The sequence below is a fragment of the Triturus cristatus genome, chromosome 3_2 (genome assembly GCF_964204655.1).
Source record: "Triturus cristatus chromosome 3_2, aTriCri1.1, whole genome shotgun sequence".
Lineage (NCBI taxonomy): Eukaryota > Metazoa > Chordata > Amphibia > Caudata > Salamandridae > Triturus > Triturus cristatus.
In genome coordinates this window covers 71191706-71208398 of record NC_140584.1, presented here as the reverse complement: position 1 = coordinate 71208398, position 16693 = coordinate 71191706, and the positions used below count along the sequence as shown (strand labels likewise).

Sequence of the window (16693 nt, the reverse complement as noted above, 5' to 3'; positions counted from 1 at the left end):
GAGAGGGTGGGAAAGGAGTTGGGACCGGGTTTATTTTATTCGTTGGACATTTCACATTTCTGGACATTGGTGATTGGGTCAATTTTGGGGGGAGAGGTGTGAGCCTGTTGTGGGTGGAGAGGGTGGGTTTGTTTGTAAAAAACATAAAGGTGAACATATTATATTTCCTCGAAATTTATGTCAGAAGTATTTATTTTTATGTTTCACTGTTACTTTGCACTACTGCCTTTAGTTCTTATGCAGCCTATTTATCTGCTTGTTGTAATTGAGTATTATACTACTAAGTTATAGAGTTTTTATTATACCTCTCTAACTATCTTGACCATTAGGTGAGATGCTGCCATGACCCATATTGCCTACAACAACCTATATAAACGATTACTTGCAGTAGCAGTTACTTATTTACTAACTTAACTAGTACACTTCACTCCATAGTTGTCTTACCTGAATATAGATGAAGCAATAACAGGGAAGGCATCACAACTTCACAAACGAGGTCCCACTCCGACCCAGGTGAGCTACAACTCTAGGATTAATCTGAAGGATTAGCCATCCCGGGCAACTAAATGGATATAAAAACACGGAGTTAGTTGGATATATCAAAGCTGTACAAAGAATTGAGACCATACTACTAAATGATGACACAACAAAGAATTCAACATAGTAATACAAAAAAATAGTAATAGTATTTACTAGAGCAATGGGGAGCTACTATTTCATTAAAACTGGAATTATGAAATCCTTGAGTAATAAAAAATTAACTGAAAGTCTGGAGTGGACAAACTTAGATTAGGTGTTCACGGTTATGCAACACAAGGCCTGAAGAAGGATGCTGATTACTGATGTTCTTCATTCTATATTTAAAATATGGATCACTTTTGTGCACAGGTGGGTAAAAGGAGCCAGTGTGGGCTATTGCTTAGAAGATCCTGCAGTGAGTTGGTGTTGCTTTCGCCACATCTGCCATTGCCATGTGTGGTCCATTCAAGGTATAAATTAACCCACACCTCAATTAATCACACAGCCCCGTGGAAGAGGGTTAGGGATTTAATGAATGTATGGGAAAGGGATTTAGGGAAAGGTTTTACAAAGACATACACTTCACAAGGACAACATTCATCTGGACAATGAGCAGCACATCATTGCCATCACTCTGCCCTCGAGACCCAAGTTATCAGATATCTAAATGATCTCTCTTCTATGTTGAAAAAAATAAAAGTATGGAGGAGTGAACCCACCCAGTTCTCCAAATAGGAGTGTTAAAAGAAGAATGATACTGTATATGTGGTGCATCTGTGTTCTCCACAGAAATGTCCATCACTCTTGGGTGCCTGTCTGGACTGGTAAACAGGAGTGTTGAACTCATTTTGTGCCTTTTGCTTGTGCAGGAGACTAGAAGGCCTGTGGATTGTAAAACAGAAACTGTATTTTAGAGTTACGGAGAAGCTTCATGAGGTGTGTATCAAGAAGACTCAAAGGCAGAGTTAAAAAACAAGAGAGGGACTCAGAGATTCACTGTTAGACCTGGCATCCTTGGCGTAGTTACCCCTGACTTTTTGCCTCTAACTCCTCTATTTTTGACACTGTGCTGGATTTCGTTTTTGATGCTTTAGATGCTTTGGGCACTTTGCCACTGCTGATCAGTGCCAAACTGCAAGTGCCCCCTGTGTAAATTGTTATTGTGATTGGTTATCCATGAATGGCATAGTTGTTTTACCAGTAGGTCCCTAGTAAAGTGCACTAAGTGTGCCAGGGCTGGTAATGCAAATGCTACTAGTGGGCTTGCAGCACTGATTGTGCCACCCACATAAGTAGCCCTGAAAAGAGGTCTCTGGCCTGCCACTGCAGTTCCTGTGAGCAGTTTACTGCCATGTTGACCTGGCCAGTGTACCAACTGCCAGGCCTGACCCTTCCCTTTACTTACACATTGGACACCCCTGTGGTAGGCCCAAGGTACCCCCTGGACAGGTTGCAGTGTATGTGAAAAGTAGGACATGTACTAGTGTGTGTAACATGTCCTGATAGTAAAATACACCCAATTTCGTTTTTCACCATTGACAGGCCATCTTGCCCATCGGACAGAATGGGGAATACGGTGTAATATGTTTACCTGCATATCTTCCCATAGGACTGAGATAGAAACTTGGAGTCTGGGATCCCTGAACTCAGAATTTAATAACACATCTTTTAGGAAGGATGGTTTTTAGATTCTATGTTTGAAAATATCACTTTTAGAAAGAGGCCATTTTCTTATTAATCCTTTCTATGTGCCTCTGCCTGATTGTGGATTGACTCTCTGGTTTGAGATGGGCTGGGGTGGCTCCAGGAGTCTAGGTGAGTCAGCACTAGGCTGAGTAGACCGATCTGCATTTGGAATAATGGGAGGAGTAGGACCTGGGCCTGAATAGGGCTGCCTACAATCTCGACCTGGAAGCCAGCCACCATCGAAATCATCACCGCGACCATGCACAAACCCACTCAGGAGCCCCCACAGACCCCTTCCCACTGCACATATTCCACAGGGCCGCCGCCGCCATCGCACCCAAACTGGAACGAACCATCAACACCTCCTTCATGTCCGGAACCTTCCCAGACGACTGGAAGTGGGCGGAGGTTAAACCCCTCCTCAAGAAGCCCTCGGCCGACCCTATGGACCTGAAAAACTACCGGCCCATCTCCCTCCTTTCTTTCACAGCCAAAGTCACCGAGAGACTTGTGAACACCCAGCTGACCACCTTCATCGAAGATAACTCCATCCTAGACAACTCTCAGTCCGGATTCCGCAGCAACCACAGCACCGAGACCGCTCTCCTCGCCACCACAGACGACATATGCCTGCTACTTGACCAGGGACACACCGTCGCCCTCATCCTGCTAGTCCTCTCCGCTGCTGACACCGTCTCCCATCTCACGCTTGCAGCCAGACTTCACAACGCCGGGGTACAAGGAGCCACACTTGACTGGATCCGATCTTTTCTCTCTGGCAGAACCCAGAGGGTCAGACTCCCGCCCTTCCTCTCTGAACCCACCGACATCAACTGCAGAATACCCCAGGGCTCATCTCCTAGCCCCACGCTCTTCAACATCTACATGGCCCCCCTCGCCGCCATCGTCAGGCAGAATGGGCTCAGCATCGTATCCTAAGCAGACGACACCCAACTCATCCTCTCACTCATGAAGAACCCCTTTGACACCAGATTCCGCTTCCAGGAGGGTATGAAAAACGTGGCAAACTGGATGAACGACAGCTGCCTCAAGCTCACCGCAGAAAAAACAGAGGTTCTCATCCTCGGACCCTGCAACTCCACCTGGGACAACTCCTGGTGGCCCTCCACCTTAGGGAACCCACCCACCCCCACAGACCATGCACGCATCCTCAGCATCATCCTCGACTCCTCCCTCGCCATGAACCGCCATGAACCGCCAGGTCAACGCTGTTGCCTCTACCATCTTCAACTGCCTGCGCATCCTCCGCAAGACCTTCAAATGGATCCCCCCCGACTGCAAGAGGACCGTCACCAATGCGCTCGTAACCAGCAGACTGGACCACAGCAACACCCTATACGCCGGAATCAACAGATCGCTACTACACAGACTCCAGACCATACAAAATGCTGCTGCTAGACTCGTCCTCGGTACCCCACACCACAAGCACATGACCCAACACCTTCGAGACATCCACTGGCTCCCGGTTGAGAAGAGGGTCACCTTCAAACTCCTCACCCACGCCTACAAAGCCCTCAACAACATCGGACCCAAATACCTCAACAATAGACTCTCCTTCCACGTACCCAGAGGAACCTCCGCTCCGTCAACCTCACCCTGACAGAGGTCCCCCGCATCGACAGGAGCAGAACAGGTGGCAGAGCTCTCTTCTACATCACAGCCAAGACCTGGAACGAGCTCCCCGTCAACATCAGATGCCTTGAGACCCTCATGGGTGAGTAGCGTGCTTTATAAACCCCAGATTGATTGATTGCCTGCCTTCTACAATGCTGGCTCCACCTCCTGCTGTGCGTCTTTAGACCCTGGCCCACACTGACAAAGGAAAAAGTTGTGCACTGGCAGAGTGCACCCAGAACTGGTTTGGACAGGGTCCAGGACCCCCTCACACCTAGAGAACAAAGACTTTTGGGGTATAAATATGAGAGCTGAAACACCTGGACTTTAGACTACTTCATAATCAAGAGGAACCTGTTGCCAAAGAGGACAGCTGAAGAGACTGAGGAGAAGTACTGCGCTTGCTGTGTGACTGGGGCTGGCCTACAGTTTGCTGTTTCTACTGAGGAGAGGACCAAGGGACTTTGCTGTGTACTGTGTCCCCTGCTTGAAGAAGGACTTTGCTGTGTGCTGTGTCCATCTGAAGAAAAGTCTCCAAGGGCCTGAGAAGAGCTGGCCTCCGGTTTTGAAGTCCCAGGCACAAAAGGACTTCACCCCCAGCTTCCCTGAACTTCCTTGCTGGGAGTTTAGACCTGCCAGAAGGTGCCTGTAACTGTGTGTGAGGCATTTACTGTTGGGAGCTGGAAGCGTGATGGAACGAGGGTGAAGCGTGTCGTCACCGCAGCAGCCGCTGTCGCATCACCAAGGAAGCGCGTCGCCGCTGCCGCTGTTCGCTGCCGCATCACGGGAGAAGCGTGTTGCAAGGCCCGTTGCATCGCTGGGGAAGCGTACCTCTGCCGCTGCTAATAGAAGTTACATCACCAGAGAAGTGTGCCGCCACCACCAAGGGTGCCATCGCATCACCGGAGAAGCGTGTTGCAGGGCCTGTCACGGCTCAGGATACCACCGATTTGGCTGCACAGCCTTCGGGCATGCACGCATCACCTCCACATTGTCGCATCAAAGATGCCATTTTGTCGCATCGCACCGGATCGTTGCAACGCATCAAGACGCCATCTTGTCAGATCATGACCAGAGCGCAGGAAGAATCGACGCATCGCCTTCTCTGAAACCCTTTTGTTTGTTCTGCATTACGCATCCAAGGTACTTTGAAAGTAAAGTCTCACATTTATCATCTACAAGCTTATTTTTGCAACAACCTTTTTAAAGACATTCTACTGAGTATCTGTATGTTAGATTTATGTCGTTTTGGGCTTGTTTAGTTTAGATAAAGATACTTTACTGGTGTGGTGTCCATTTGTGGTGTTTTCACTGTGTTACTGTGCGTGTGGGTACAAATACTTTACAAATTGTCTTTGGGATAAGCCTGTCTACTCGTGGCAAGCTACCAAAGTGTGTGAGCAGCGGGGTTATCTAAAGTGTGTATTCCCCTTACCCTGACTAGAAGCAAGGGTCCCTATTTGGTCAAATGTACCTACCTCTGCCAACTAGAGACCACAAAATGTACAAAATGTTTTTGGTTGGCTTCACTACCTGGCTTGTCTAACATTGTCAATCAACCAAATGCCCAGAGTGATATTTCAGTTGGAAGACACTTCAGTGCTAACCGAAAACTGTAGTGATGTATTATGGTTGTATTTTCTTGATTGAAAAAAGTTAAGGGTCGGCATATCTTGCATCAAAAATATGTATAATGTTTTATTCTAGCCACACAGACCACCAGTGATGGTAGTGCCACTGCAGGCTGAGAGTCAGTTGTAGGGGGAGAAGCAGCAATAGGGACAGGCACTGGTAAGTCACATAATAGCTTGCTTATTGCCAATTACTAGTATACTGACTAGCTACCGGGACGTTGTCAACTCATGACCATGAAACCCCCCTTCCCCGCTTTACCAGCTGCAGCGGTAGTTGAGCTATTGCCTCTTCTATCTGCAGCTCAGCAAAAGCTCAAGCAATGAGCATTGATGGCTTGAGGGAAACATGGAAGAACAGAAGGTTAAAAGAAAGGAAAATTGTACATGAGTGAAAGGCTGGGTTGGTGGGTAATGGGATGGATGGGTGAAATGATGTTTTGAAAAAAGGGTAGATAATGAAAGGATGGATAATGGATTAGAAATTTAGGTAAAAAGACTAGGGGCCTCATGTAGGTAGCCAAATACCGGTCGGTAACGGCCGATTTTCGGTAAATATGCCGTTACCGACCGGTATTCAGACAAGTGAGATGTAGGAGTCCAAAAACCACTTTTCGGTAAATATGAGGCGGTAAATACCGATTCATAGTTACCGAATTCTAAAATACCGATTCATATTTACCGAATACATTATTAACGAATCGGTAAATATGAAGTGGTAAATATGAAGTGGTAAAAATTGAAAATGACATGTAGGAGCAGTCGGTAATTAAGAAATCCAGGAAAATCGGTAAATAAGAGTCGGTAATTAACACGGATGGAAAGCAGGTGGTAACCATCAACAATGCACATAAGCAATCCCAAAATGCAACAGCGTGGACAACATGGCCGCCATGTACGTCATTGCAAGGCGCCTACGTCTACAGGCAGCAGGACTGAGGGTGTGGCGACGGGAGGAACAAATCTACAGACAGCGCATCACACTATTCCAGCTGACTGATGCAGAGATACATGAGAGGTACAGGCTACACCCCGAAACCATCATGGACTTAATCAGGGACCTTCACCCACTCCTGGACCAGCCAATAAGAAGGGCGCACGCCATACCCCCACATGTGCAGGTGCTCTGCAGCCTACATCTGTTGGCATCCGGCAGTTATCAGGTGGTGATAGCTGCGGTGGGTGGGGTATCCCAGAGTTGCCTGTCACGTTTCTTCAGGAAGTTCCTGGATGCCATGATGCAGAGAATGCACCACTACATCAGCCTCCCAAACACACAGGCTGCACTGCAGAAAACAAAAACAGACTTTTATCACATGGCACAGTTCCCCCATGTCATCGGCTGTATTGATGGTACACACATCCCAATCTGTCCTCCAGCTGACACAGAGCACATCTACAGGAACAGGAAGTCCACCCACTCCATCAATGTGCAGGTGATCTGTGATGCAGGGAACATCATCACAGATATTGTTGCAAAGTTTCCTGGGAGCACCCACGACTCTTACATCTTCCAGAATAGTGGGATCTACACACGACTGAGAGCCGGAGAATTCGGAGAGGGATACCTGCTGGGTAAGTAACAGTGACGCCCCTTGAAACCTGCAAATCAGAGTGTATAGAGGCATGTAACTGATGGTTCCCTTTTACTCATCCAGGCGACAGTGCATATGCATGCCGTTCATTCATCCTCACTCCCTACCTACACCCAGCAACCCAGAGTGAGAGACGATACAACGTGGCCCACAAATCTACACGCAATGTGGTGGAGCGCACGTTTGGACTGCTGAAGAGCAGGTTCCGCTGCCTCCACAAGAGCGGAGGCGCACGCCAGTACAAACCCATCACCTGCTGCAAGATAATTGCCACTTGTGCAATGCTGCACAACCTTGCCACGAAAAAAGGTACAGATGTGGAACTAACATATTTTGAGGACAACGAGGATGAGTCAGGCCAGCCAGAGGGCAGCGCAGCTAGAGTGCCAACTGCAATCGATGGGAGAGAGAGACGGGCAGAGATCACATGCAACTATTTCTGAGTAAGTGAGGGGACACAGCGAGTCGTGAGAAGTCATGACGTAGTTTAATGTGGCACCACGCCATGAACACATGAACAGGCCAGTCTGGCAATATGCCATCTATACAATGAGTATGTCCAGGGTTACGTCACCCAATGGCAAGTGGATAAGCAGGGCCACATCAATGTTTGCGCATACGCGCTGCAGTGGTGGATTGCACGGCCTGTGCATCCTCACTAGAGCCAACCCCAAGCCGCCTGCTGCTCCTGCGTGCTTCGGGGACGGGGGGTGTGATGCTGCTGCTGGTGTCGATGCTCTCCGCAGCATCCCCTGCAGCAGTTGTCGACGCCTGACTTGTCAATAGCACCCCTAGTGCACTTGTCACCTGCACCATCCCCCGTGACAGGTCGCTGCAGCACTGTGTTAGGCCCTCCTGCATCGTCACAGAGCGCCGGCAAAGTAGGGAAGTCGCAGTTGCCAGACGGTTGAGTGCCCTGCTGGTAGTGTCCCTTCTCTGGCGTTCCCGGCGCCGTGCTTCGATGTCAGCATCTAATTTGCTGCACAACTGCTGGATTGACTGGGACATGTCCCGAATGCCCGCAGCCATGCCGCCAATGTTTGTGTCCATGTTGACTAAGCTTGTCCTCATCACCCGCATGTGCCTCTGGACTGACATTACTGCCTTTGATTGCAGGCGCTGTTGCTTCAACATTTGGCCCTCGAGCCCCAAGAAGACACCATGGCCGTCAGTGGGTGCTGGTGGACTCTGGACACGCGACCTGCGGCGCCCTCTTGCTCCCGTCTGTGCTGCCTGTGATGTTTGGGGCACAGTGGGATGGCTCCCTTCCTGGGGCCCGGTGCGGTCTTCTGGGCCCATGCTGTCGTCTGACGAGGTGTCTAAGGCTCGTAGCCTGGCTGCTGGACGCCTCCTCATTCTCACACCTGCAAGCGGAGATGTGGCCGGTGAATCGAACATGAGTGGCGATGCTGGCTCTGGTGGTGGTGATGCTGGCTCTCGGTGAGGTGATGCTGGCTCTGTGTGCGGCGAGGCTGGCTGCGTAGGTGGTGCGGCTGCAAGTGGGCCTGCTCCCTGGTCTGCACTCGTGCTGGCTAGAGGTGATTTTTGTGGCCGGTGTGCCGTCTCCCCTGCAGCATGCCCTGTACTGCATGATGTCACATCTGTGGACAGAAAAACAACATTGGCTCAGTGTCCCCGAAGGGCTGCATTGCAAGCGTCACAATAAATCATTTCACATTCCAATCTGTCCTCTGTCTCCTTGTGCCTCGAGTGCGTGACATGCCTTGTTGCCCTGTGACATTTACGTCATGGTTAGTGTTGCCCTGACTACATCTCCCGGAATGCATTGCCTGTCTGCACTGACACGTGTGGACTGCAGTGTGATTCTCGTGTCACAATGGGGGATGTGGGATAGGGGTAGGGGCGGCTACATTGCTGTGCTTTCGTCTTACCTTGGTGTGTTGCGGCTCTGGCAGAGCTGTCGGCGTCCCCAAGACCCACGACGCTCTCTTGCTCGAGTGTGGCCGCCACCAGCTCCTCCAGTTCGGTGAGGGCAGGTGCCCTGTTGGTTCCACCTCCGGTCTGGCTGGCCTCCTTCTGGATGTCGCCCATCTTCCTCTTGGTCACAATCCTCAGGTCATACCAGCGCTTTTTGAGGACCTCAATTTCCCTGTGGGTCACTCCCACAGCATTGACCTGCGCCTGGATGGCCAGCCATATGTTGCGCTTTTCGGCCTCAGGCACTTGCAGGGATTGCCTCCCAAACAGCTTCTGGTGCTGCTTCACCACCTCCTCCACCAGCACCTGGAGTTCCTTGGGGCTGAATTTGAGCTTCCTCCTCCTTTCCCCTCCGTCTTTCTGTGTGCTCTGGCTGGACATGCTGTTCGTTTCCCGCTCGCACATGCAACTGCTCCCTGCCTCTCCTCTGCACTCCGAGCCTCTCCAGGGTCGGCTAATTATGTACACCTGCCTGGGTGTGGCCACTTCGGCTAATTGTGTACACCTGCCTGGGTGTGGGCAGTTCCTGGTTGGGTGGGCTGTCGTTGCACAGGATTAGCTGTTTCGTCAAGTCATGTGATGTTATTTACCGAATCCGTACGTACCGATTCGGTATTTTCCGATTCGGTAGATACCACCTCGGTATTTTCCGATTCGGTAGATACCACCTCGGTATTTTCCGATTCGGTAATTATCACCTCGGTATTTACCGAATCGGTGAATTCCGATTCGTATTTACCGACTGTTACCGAATCGGTAACTGTTACCGAATTTTTACCTACATGCAACTTACCGATTCTAATTTACCGATTCGGTACGGCTCGGTATTTAAGAACCGGTAAAATTTATTTACCTACATGAGGCCCTAGGTGAGAGAATCAAAAGCTTAAATTATGGTGGCTATGGGTGAATTAGAATGAAAGGATGAATACATATTTGCCTTGCTTGGATGAATAAGCAAGGCAGTTCTTCTCATGGAGAGGGGCATGCTGCAGCTCACATACTTCGTTTACTTTGTTTATGCAGTGTTATCATCAAAGCAATGGTTCAAAGTGGGTTGTATTTTGTCCATTTTTGTTCTACTTCCTTGACTCACTGTATTTGTTAAGTGAGGCAGATGTATCCCACAAATCTTCATTCATCACCCCCGTCCATGTCCATGACATATTACTACCAATGACAATTTGTAACTGCAGTGCTGGCTGTGCAATGTGCATCTGCTTCAGTTAATGTGGAATTACAAAGTTTTCTAAGCACTGCAAACAAAACACACAAGGTGCGTTTCCCTTCGTCCACTCAGTCACCTCTTAGTACTTCACTCCTTTTTCTTTACCTAAGTCCTTCCTTCCCATTCTACCAAAAACTTGAAAAATCCATTCTTGGCATGTGACACATTTGATTTTATAGCCATTATCAAAATGGGGTTACCCAAATTGGCTCGGGGACCTGGGCTCAATATGGTATGAAAGACAGTGGTCCTAAACTTAAATTACAGATGATTGAAACATAATCCTACAATCGTTATTTGTAAAAACTTTATGAGTCTCAAAAGCTTATTGACTCACTGTATTAATACATTCACTTTGCTATAGATGCAACAACCAAACAATATTTTCAAAAAGAGGTTTTTAATTCCATCCTATTTTGAGATAATAATAACCTGTTTTACTGGACAGTTAAGGTACAAAGGGCAGGTTGCATTCTAGGAAAGTGCAAAAAGGAGAGAGGGTGCTCTGGTGATGAAAGAGTGAAGGGAAATTCCAAGAGTAGTGATAGAGGAACAATAAACAGTTTTTTCTTGACTGATCATATAATCTAAGTCTAATTACGACCTGACCACATATACTTTTATATATCATTCATTTTATTATATAGTACACAATTGAATTCTTGTGTGGCACGTTTATGAAACAGAGCTCGTGGTCTAGGTGGGGTATAGGTGGGCGTCGACGTTTCAACCCGACTTGGGGTACAGGGTAGTTGGGGGCCTCAGCCTGCGGGTCTTCTTCAGGACAGAAGGAGTAACCTGAGTACCGGTGAAGTGTAATAGTCACACATCTAAGGGTTAAAATTAATAGATCAAGGTTGTGCACCGTAAAACATAAAAGCAATACTAGGTAGTCATTGCTCAGGGTTAAGCTTACCCATGGGTTCTTCTGGGCAGGGGCGGGGGTTGAGTGCGTTCGAACAGGAACATATCCTGAATGATTCCAACCCCTATGTGGACTGTGTAGAACTGTGACGTCGCTACATAGACAACGTGCTTATCATATGGAAAGGGAATGAGGAACAACTAAAAGCCTTCCACACTTGGCTTAACACATGTTCAGTGGACATCCAGTTTACACTTGACTACCATAGATCTATAATCCACTTCCTAGACATCACTATAAGTGTGGAATCAGAGACATTATACACCAGCCTCTACAGAAAAAGCAGCGAGCGCAACACACTCCTCCGCTACTCCAGTCACCACCCGCGCAACCTCAGGGACAACCTCCCCTTTGGACAATTCCTGAGGTTGCGACGGAACTGCTCTAAAAAGGAAGACTATTTTGATGAATTGGCAGGTCTCCTGTCGCGGCAGATTGAGAGAGGATACCCAATCAGACTGCTGAAACAGGCACGTAAACGCGCATGGCACAATCATACGGAACACCTCCTTGAACCTAGACAGAGTAGAAATGAAAAGGAGGAGCGTTTGGTATGCGTTAGCATCTTCTCTACAAAAAGTAATGCTGTGAATAAGATAATCAATCAGCATTGGCACCTGATCTCAGATGAACTAGGCAACACACCGACACCGCTCCACGCTTTAAAAAAAGCTAAAAACATGCGAGATCATGTGGTTAAGTCATTATTACCGACGGCGTGTACCCCAAGCCAAACGGTCCTTTGGGGCATCCCACCGGTCAAAGGCCATGTCAAATGTGGTCAATGTAAAGCATGCCAGATGGTACAAGAAACCAAACAATTCACACACAACAATCAGACACATGAACTACAGGACCACAGTAATTGCAACACCTCGGGGGTCATTTATGCCATCACTTGCCCGTGCGACTTTATGTATATAGGACAAACTATTCAGAAAGTCAAGTGCCGTACTTTACAGCACTGCAGCCGCATTAGATGTCAAACAATGGGGGCACCATTGGTAGACCATTTCACCACTTTTAGCCACAAACCAGATAGCCTTAAATGGTGGGTCACAGAAAAGGTGAAACCCAACCCCAGGGGTGGATACTTTAACAATATCCTGAGCACTCGTGAATGTAGATTCATACATCTGTTTGACACCATCAAACGAGGCCTGAATGAGTATGAGGAGATGAACAAGCAGGTATCGGTCCTGAATAATGGTTGAGGCCTTTTTTACCTCGTTCACCCTAATAACCATCATGCTCCTGATACACTGTCACTCAGTTCAATTATTTGTTTAAGTGTAAGACCCATGTAATGAAATCAACACCTATACCATGTCCTTAATTCAACCTTAGAGACGGTCTGCCAATATGTACATTTTGGATATGCTTTTTCTAAATACATTTTAACTGCAACCAGCGTGGATATTGTTCAGTTAGGCACCCGTGATTTTATCGTATCACTCGCATTATGTTCACTCTTGCCCGATAAAATTAAATATGCACTCAGTTTCATTGTAATTTGTTATCATGAATACAGCATCATGTTTTGTTTAGACTAACAGGTGTTATCCGAAATGTATGATCTGTAACCCCATGCTAAATTGTATACATCCACATGGGCATTGTATTAGTCACATTATGTTTACTTTGTACTTAACTAATGCATCATTTGTACTCTAATGCAAATTATCATCATCATGTTGCAATCCGTAATCAGTTGCGATACAGGGAGTCTTTCTTCACCCCTGTTTAACCGTAGCCCCCACCGGCCCCATCCTCACGTTAACGGAACGTCCCATATAACGTCCTCGCGGCCAGGCGCTCAGTCTGCCGTTTTTCACCGCGCAGATTCATTGACGCCGGTTGCTAACATAGACGTGGTAAGACCGTCCCCAGCTATATGCTATTCACCCTACATAACAGCCAGGCCTTTCCTAACCAAGGCCCTTTCTTTATTGAGCAGCGGCATTGCCTGCCTCCGTTTCGGATGACTACGCGCTACCCTTCCTTTCTGGGTAAGTGCGGGCCATTTACACACGCTCCCGCACGGGGGCATTTTATTAGATCCTTAGAGCCACCAGGCTCTTAACTAAAGTTCTGTTGTCTTCAGCTAGGACAATGAGTCGCCCTCACTCGTCCCCCCCTCCTTTTTAAATCGTCCTTTTAACACAAGCTCCTCTCCACTTACAGATGAGGGCGCGCTCTCTCCTGCTATGATCGGGTGACATTGTTCCACAAGAGCGTTCTGCAGCTGCCTCCTCAAATCATTAAGATCGTTGCTGCCATAACTAGACGGGATTAACTCAACCCCCGCCCCTTCCCAGAAGAACCCATGGGTAAGCTTAACCCTGAGCAATGACTACCTAGTCTTGCTTTTACGTTTTACGATGCACAACCTTGATCTATTAATTTTAACCCTTAGATCTGTGACTGTTACACTTCACCGGTACTCAGGTTACTCCTTCTGTCCTGAAGAAGACCCGCAGGCTGAGGCCCCCAACTACCCCTATCCCGCAAGTCAGGTCAAAACGATGACCCGACCTGGACCACGAGCTCTGTTTCAAAAACGTGCCACACAAGAATTCAATTGTGTACCATATAATGAAATGAATGATATATAAAAGTATATGTGGCCGGGTCGCAATTTGACTGAGATTATATGATCAGTCAAGAAAACTAAATGATGACACAACAAAGAATTCCAGATAGTAATAAAAAAATTAAAAACATAGTAACAGTATTTACTTGAGCAATGGGGAGCTACTATTTCATTAAAACTGGAGTTATGAAATCCTTGAGTAAGAAAAAATTAAGTGAAAGTCTGGAGTGGACAAACTTAGTTTAGGTGTTCACGGTTATACAACACAAGGCCTGAATGATGATGCTGAAGACTGATGTTCTTCATTCTATATCTAAAATATGGATAACGTTTATGCACAGGTGGGTAAAAGGAGCCAGTGTGGGCTATTGCTTAGAAGATCCTGCAGTGAGTTGGTGTTGCTTTCACCACATCTGCCATAGCAGGTGTGTGATCCATTCAAGGTATAAATTAAACCACGCCTCAATTAATCACACAGCCCAGGGGAAGAGGGTTAGGGGTTTGATGAATGGATGGGAAAGGGATTTGGGGAAAGGTTTGACGAAGACAAACACTACACAAGGACAACATTCATCTGGACAATGAGCAGCACATTATTGCCATCACTCTGCCCTCAAGACCCAAGTTATCAGATATTTAAATGATAAATCTTCTATGTTGAAAAAAATAAAAGTATGGAGGAGTGAACCCACCCAGTTCACCAAATAGGATTGTTAAAAGAAGAATGATACTGCATTGCAAAATTAGGTGGTGCATCTGTGTTCTCCTCAGGAATGTCCATCAGTCTTGGGTGCCTGTCTGGACTGGTAAGCAGGAGTGTTAAACTCATGTTGTGCCTTTTGCTTGTGTAGGAGACTAGAAGGCTTGTGCACTGTAAAACAGAAACTGTATTTTAGAGTCAAGGAGAAGCTTCATGAGGTGTGTATCAAGAAGACTCAAAGACAGAGCAAAAAAACAAGAGGGGGACTCAGAGTTTCACTTTTTTTACAAGTGCAATACACACACACACACCCCAGCATTTCACAAATAAATGCACCTCTCCTTTCCACATAGTTGAATACTAGGGGTGGGCGTAGTTTGCGTAGTCGCGCTACGCAAAGTTCCGCGAAGCGGTAAAAAATCTCCGCGAGCTCCGCAGAATTCCACAAGCACGCGGACTTGCTTGTTCTGCCCATTCGCGATAAATTTTTCCTGTTCGGGGACTCTGTTTGCGTGCTTGGGTGGAAATATCTTGCGAACTTGCCCATTCGGTCGCGGCCATCTTTTTTCACTTGTCTCGCCCGCTCGCGATACGTGTTTTCTGTTCGTGAACACAGATGTCTGATGGCGCATCCGAATGATGTGTTCGCGATCGCACACTCTCGCGGGATTGCGCGGTCGAATGCAAACAGATAGGAAAACTTGTCGGAGAATCAGGGATCCCGGTAAGTCGTTCCTGCGCACACAAACATGCATTTTGAAAACGCAAACAATGAAAAAATTCCGCAATGCCGCAGATCGTAGAATTTTGCACAATTCCGTGTTCTCTGCGGAACACAGAATTGCCAAAATTCCGCAAATGGAGTGGAATTTACCGCCCAGGCCTATTGAATACTAGGCATCACACTCTTGGTTTACCTTTGAACTGAAGTTGATTACTTCTTGATTCTAGCTATTGACGAGGTAGTCCTGCAGCTCCTACCTTGAGTTCTCCCATCCTCCTTCTGACTCTGAGTAACTCCGTCCCAGACTTGTCATCATGATGGTCTGTGCAAGATAGGTGTGAAGTGCACTGCTGTTGAAGAACAAGTAGAGTAACAGAATTGCTGTATTTTGCATAGGCTTTTGTTTGTTTACTAAAGTGACTGTTCTGGTCTCTGAATCACCAGACAAAGGAGAGGACCCTGTAAGTAAATCTGGCTAAGTGTGAAAGGGCCAACCACCTCCAGGAAAAAAATGATAGCCCATCACTCAGGCCCCAAACAGTGCAAAACAATCATCTCAGGGAAGTTCCCAACACATACCCTACCTCACTGTCAGCCAACACATGAATCATCAATCATACCTCACAATCACTCGATAATCAGGTCTCCTATTAATGCAATGGTTACCTGTTCCAATCCAACTACGGTGGTAGAGACACTATCTCCCCTTTGATGCATGCAACAAATTGGATTTTGTCAGTATTGTAAATCAATCGATTGTCTGGGTCAGCCATCCTGAATGATTAAAAAAACCAGAAGGATCATCGGAGTGGACCATGCAGGTTAATTAATTTTTGCTAAGTAAGTTTGTGAAGGCCAAACACCTCCAGGGAAAACATGATTGCCCATCACTCAGGCCCCAAACATTGCAAATCAATCATCTCAAGAAAGTTCCCACATTACAGTTAAATACACCCTCCCTCACTGTCAGTCACCACATGGTGAATCATCAATCATCATCACTCACACAATCTCAATCACTCACTCACCATTGCAATAGTTGTAGTTACCTCTTCCAATCCAAGCATGGGTAGTTTAGGTATAGGTATTCATCTTTGACGCAAGGAACACATTGGAATTTTGTGTTGGCACTCTTGTAAATCAACAGTCTTCTGGGACAGACCTGCTAGTGCTAAGTGATGCAAAATGGGATAGGCAATAGCCATGTGAGAGGGACAGGCATTGTCTTCAATGTCATGAAGGAAGTGTGGAGGCTTCTTCAATGCACACTGGTCCAACTGCAATCTGGCAATTTATGTGACTAAAATATGATGGGACAGCATAAATTGTAACGATAGAAGTCCAACGTGAAATTATTAAAAGGTTCTATAGGGGTACTAGCATCCTCAGTCTGAGAAGTATAGTTTGTCCTCAAACACAGGTGGTTCACCCAGAAGTCAATCAGCTAAGATACTTGATCCAATTGCTGATCAATCATCCTCCTTCTACTCCCATACTGTTTTAGGAACTGTGTAAGTGG

General features: G+C 47.0%; 1 protein-coding gene across 1 annotated transcript in view; it reads right to left on the bottom strand.

The window, feature by feature from the left end:
- SCN3B (sodium voltage-gated channel beta subunit 3) overlaps positions 1–16693 on the bottom strand; it is a 941302-nt gene that overhangs the window by 570738 nt on the left and 353871 nt on the right. Inside the window, exon 4 of the mRNA XM_085647252.1 lies at positions 445–562. The gene's annotated coding sequence lies outside the window, so the exon portion shown is untranslated. The remainder of the gene's footprint in view (positions 1–444; positions 563–16693) is intronic.